Genomic DNA, 5,573 nt, shown 5'->3' on the forward strand with positions numbered 1-5,573 from the left:
GTCGGGTCGATCGGGTGATGGCTCTAGGTGAGGTGATGGCTCTCGAATTGGAGGAAGGATGCTGCTCATCATCCGTGCCATCAAAAAAATTCTGACTAGCTTGCCACCAATCAGTGGCAAGCTCTTCCTCCGTGGGTGTCAGTCTTTGTAATGGAATGTTGGCCTCCTAAAATATAAAAACTCAAACAAAGTTAAACGTCTACTATAATAACTGTTTATATATTATATGAAAGTATTTGTGTTAACTTACATTATTATTGTGGCATATGGTATTAAGTCTTCCCAATCCAACAGAGTTTTCCTCTTCCAGGAAATAGCCCTGGGAATATCATTGACGTTTTTATTGCATATGTACGCATGCTGGGGAAAGCCTCGAATATCCAAATCTACAAACAATATAATAACAAAATTAGTAATTGTTAAATAATTAATTATAATTTTAGAAACATTATATAGAAATTCTTACCTTAAAGGCCCAAACAAAGCCTGACAAAGTGTATTGGACCCATCGCCCCGCAAACTTTTGCGTCATCAAGGCAGACGACAACTTAGTCCAGGTAGCTTTCCATATATACGAACCCCACGGAAACAGATTCCATGCATTCAGGTCCTCTACCAATATTATTAGCTCCCGATGAATAGGTTGTCTGGCCTCTCTGCCTAAAAAGCCGGCATACACAAGTAGTAGAAGGCATACTCGGACAACATCGACGTCTTCCATCCGAGTGAAACCAGCTTTCTTATTAAATAATTTCTTCAGGTCGTCGACATGTAGGTTCGGCTTCTCCATTGACTCATCCGGAAAAACCCGGGATAACCATGATGGGCGGGCGATATGACGAGTGTACCGGCCTACATCATCGTGTCCGAATCGTAGACCAGTGATTAAGCAGAACTCCTTCCGCCCAAAGCAAGTATACGCTGGTGGAAAATGAAACCATATCTCTCCTCACCACGTTGTATACTGTCGGGTAGATTTGATGTCATGGTCTGAAGCCACAAATGGGTCAAATTAGCATCTCACCTGGATGCTGTACTCTCAGCCATGGCCCGAAGCAGGTTTCCTCAAACAATTGTCTTTGAGCAGGTGAAAGCTTCTTTGCAATTGTAGTGGCCAGGCTGACTTTATTTCTCAAGGTCAATTGAGCCGAAAAAAATTTCTACAAAACATAAACATACCAAGTTAGATATACCAAAAACTACACTGTGAAGATATACCAAACAACAAAACATAAAAAGTAGTAGTTTATTCTTGAAACTAAAATTTGCAACACTGTTTTGTCTTTTGGTTGAAATGAAATCGCAACGAGAGAATCGCAACGCGAGATGACAATCGCAACGAGAGAATCGCAACGCGAAATGAAAATCGCAACGAGAGAATCGCAACGCGAAATGAAAATCGCAATGCGATTTTGGTTTCGCGTTGCGATTCTCTCGTTGCGATTTTCATTTCGCGTTGCGATTCTCTCGTTGCGACAGTCATTCTCTCGTTGCGATTTTCATTTATCTCGTTGCGACTCTTCTGCAAATTGAAACTTGAATGGATGCTTACTTCAACCAAAAGACAGAACAAAGACAAAGACAAATACTACTTGAAAATCGCAACGAGAGAATAGCAACGCGAAATGAAAATCGCAACGACAGAATCGTAACGCGAAATGAAATCTAAGTGAAATGGTTAATCTATTATTGAAATGACCAGTAAACTTATCATCAGTTTCAATATGAAAAACCTACAATAATGCAAACATTTCAAAATAAAAATAATTAAAAAACTAACCCTCGGAGGTTGATTTTCCATTTCTGAATATTGTGAGGGATTTCTGACCGTGAATGGTTGTGAGGGATTTCGCCGGAGATGGGGACGGAAATCTTCGGAGATGGGGACGGATTTCTTCGCCGTAGAGAGTGAGAGTGGAGATGGGACTGAGTTGTGATTTTAGGTTTTAGGTTATGAGTTGCGATTACGGGATTTTGTCTTAATATTCTTTTTGTAATTTGAAAATAAAATACGCGTAGCGATTATAATGGCGCTTTAAATATCGCGTTGCGATTTACGGATACGCGTTGCGATTTTATGTATTATCGTTGCGATTTACGGATACGCGTTGCGATATACGGATACGCATTGCGATTTACCCATACGCGTTGCGATTTACGGATACACGTTGCGATTTACGGATACGCGTTGCGATTTATGTGTTCGCGTTGCGATTTTCATATTCACGTTGCGATTATGGAAAATCGCAATGCGAATTTGTACTATCGCATCGCGATTTTCAAGAATCGCGTTGCGATTTTGGAAACTGATTTGCGATTCTGGAAACTGATTTGCGATTCTGGGGATCGCGTTGCGATTTTTATTTCGCGTTGCGATTTTGTTGGTCATTTTGGCAAATCCAAAAAAAGTTGGTTAAAATCGTATATTATAACTTTTTTTTGGTCACTGAGGCGATTTTCTCTATTTTTAACCTTATCCCTTCTTTCTCTATTTTTGAATCAAATTTCAAAGCCCAAAACTCTAGCAAGCACAGCAAGGAACTCAAGATGTGCAGTCAACTGAGGGAAATGGCCATTGGTATTGACTATCTCGACCGTTGACTTCCACCGAATCTTCTTCTTCATGTAGTTGGCGACCGAACCGGGCACAACAATGTCATTTGCGGCCTGAATAATAGTGCATGGTGTGGTAACTTTGTCGACGATGCTCCTTTCGTCGCTACGAAACACCGTCTTCGCTAAAGGGACGGCAAACTCTTGCCTCGTCCTCTTCAAGCAATTTCTCAATTTTCGATCAACTCCGAATCTGAATTGTTGACGATGAGCATTGGGAAATTCGATGTCCAATTCTCGTAGTTGGATTCATGTTCGATATAATACCGTCAATCACCGCCTCGTCCAATCCACCTTCGTAATCATATGTGTTAATGTATCTACGAAAATTAAACATTGTGAATATAATTAATTCGCATTAATAAGTTAATGAAAATTAATTAAATAAATAGATTTTTCATAGTTTAAGGAAACTATGGATATTGTATTAATTAATATCAAAATTAAATAATTAGAAACTTTTATATTTAATAAAGTTTAAATTATATTAGATGTTATTAAATTATATTAAAATAGTATTTTTCATTGTCAAACTTTCAAATATTACAAACTAATCATTGTGATATTATAAATAATAATAAATTTAATGTTTATTTTATAATAGTTTGATAAATTCAATGACTATTTATATCATTCGACAAGTTTAATAATTATTTGTATTACCTATAAATTCTGACTAAAAAGATAATTTTAACATAATTTAACAAGGTTCTATATACTCCTCACTTTAATACATTAGTATGAATATATAACATAATGATAAAGTACACAATGATCTCCCAGCTATAGAGTATTGTTTTATTAAGTCCCTCGACTATTAAAAGTTATAAAATGATCCTCTAATTATAGAATTTTGCTTTGTTGAGTCTCTCATTATTAAAGTTACAAAATGATCACTCGACTATTCATTATGTTCCAAACTCGTCATTTACTGTTAAAAATTGATGGTATTCTGAGCTGAACGTTAACATGATGATGATATGATAAAATATGATCTTAGAATTTCAAACGATTATCATATCTAGTCATCATGTTAACACTCAGCTTAGACAATCGTCAATTTTAATGAAAAATGACTAGTTTGGAACATAATGAATAGCTCGGATGAACATTTTGTAACTTTTAATAATCATGGACTTAATATAGTCAGAGAATCATTTTATAACTTTAATAATCGATAGACTTAATAAATCAATACCCTATAGTTAGATGATCATTCGGTAATTACCTAAACATAATTATGTGGTTCACTATTTATAATGTTGATGTTAAACGCATTATATAAACAAAGACATTATAGAATTGATAACCCAGCTACCGAGTTGAATCAAACTTGATATTTAGGCCGACTCCAACGTCATTTAAAATATTTTTTCTTGTAAAAAAATAAAAAAAAAATAATAATAATAATAATATTATTACAAAATTAGAGTTATGAAGTTTGTTTTGGCTTGTTATATGAAAATGCCAAAGCAGAATATAGAAGAAAATAGAAGAATATACTTTCCGATACGTAATTGTATGAACCGTATCATTTTTTTTTTTTTTTTTGCCCTCTTGATTCTAAGGGTTCATTTTGACTAATTAGAACTGACCCGCATTGTACACCTTGTTTTGGTGGGTAAGTCTTCTAGTAAGGATTTTCTGCATACAAAGAATTCAAACTTGAGAATTTACTTAAGCGATATCAAGATGCTTACCACTTGAACAATCCCTATTGGTTAACCGTATCAATTATTGATATATATATATATATATATTTTATGTTGGTTATATGGTTCATTCATGCCATCCTAAAAAAATATGTAGGTGTGTTATTTTATTAAAATGAAACACTTCAAATATTTATATCAAAATTCAGTGAGATTGGAATATGATGAACATAAATAGAAAACAAAATTGTCCAGTAAATACTATAAATTTGATATTTTTTAATAACTTATTATAATTGAATTCTTAAGATGATACGAGAAAATATTAAACGAATTTTTAGTTAAATTTTGTCGAGTGATCATTTTTTTTTTCTTAAAGTGTCATGTCCTAAATTTTGGGTCATGTGACGTGTCACATTTAATTTAAGGAGAGGCTTGAGTTCATATTCAGATTAAAAATCTATGGCCGTGAGAGAGGGGGAAAAAGGGAAAATGAAAATACCTAGGAGAAGCTGATACAAGAACAAGCCTGGTGAAAAGCTGGGGTCTTTTAATGGAAGCAGGGCAACCGATCATACCGTACAGGAATGGCCGACAAAGGCGGAGGGTTTCAAGTGAAGCTCTTCCTGAGAGCAATCAAGTCATCGGCAAAGGCGTCGTAGGAAGAGTATTTCAAAGGATCGAAGAGGTTGGGATCTTTAACAGCGCCCGAAAAGGTCCAGTCGAAGACCTCAACCTGGTAATGCTGTGTAAAGCAAGGCAGGACTTTGTCCCATACGGATTGGTCTCCTCCGAACCCGTGCGCCAGCACCATTGTCTCACTGCCGGTCCCCACTAATTTCGCTTTCATGGCTGCTGCCAGGCTCGTTTCTGGTGCCACCATCATCCACAGAGAAAAACCAGAGACAGAGAAAGACCTGAGCTAAAAGCTTTTTTTTTTTTTTTGGCTGCCGTCGGTATAGGTTTGGTTATATAGATTAGCGAGTTGTTTAGTCTTGGTTCTGGATTCCCAATTCAGATTCGACTCGATTAGACAAAACAAAGTTTAAAGTTTACGTTAAAAAATAGGGCAGCGTACATAAATGAGCCCTCGACTATAGATTATTACTTTATTGAGTCCTTCAATTATTAAAAGTTATAAATAATCCCCTGACTATAGGAAATTGTTTTTTAAGTCCCCAAACTATTAACAATTACAAAATGGTCACTCAACTATTAATTGTTTTTCAAACTCGTCATTTTTCGTTAAAAAATTGATGGTAGTTTGAGAATTTTGGATCATATTATATCTTATCTTAGTTAGCAAGA

The 5,573-nt window shown here is 35.5% G+C and overlaps 1 pseudogene; it reads right to left on the reverse strand.

Annotated features, from left to right (window-relative positions):
- Positions 1-2,494: 2,494 nt before the first annotated feature.
- Positions 2,495-5,181, reverse strand: LOC120180045 (annotated as a pseudogene).
- Between the last annotated feature and the right edge of the window lie 392 nt (positions 5,182-5,573).

Source organism: Hibiscus syriacus, unplaced genomic scaffold (assembly GCF_006381635.1).
Source record: "Hibiscus syriacus cultivar Baekdansim isolate YM2019G1 unplaced genomic scaffold, ASM638163v2 tig00112488_pilon, whole genome shotgun sequence".
Lineage (NCBI taxonomy): Eukaryota > Viridiplantae > Streptophyta > Magnoliopsida > Malvales > Malvaceae > Hibiscus > Hibiscus syriacus.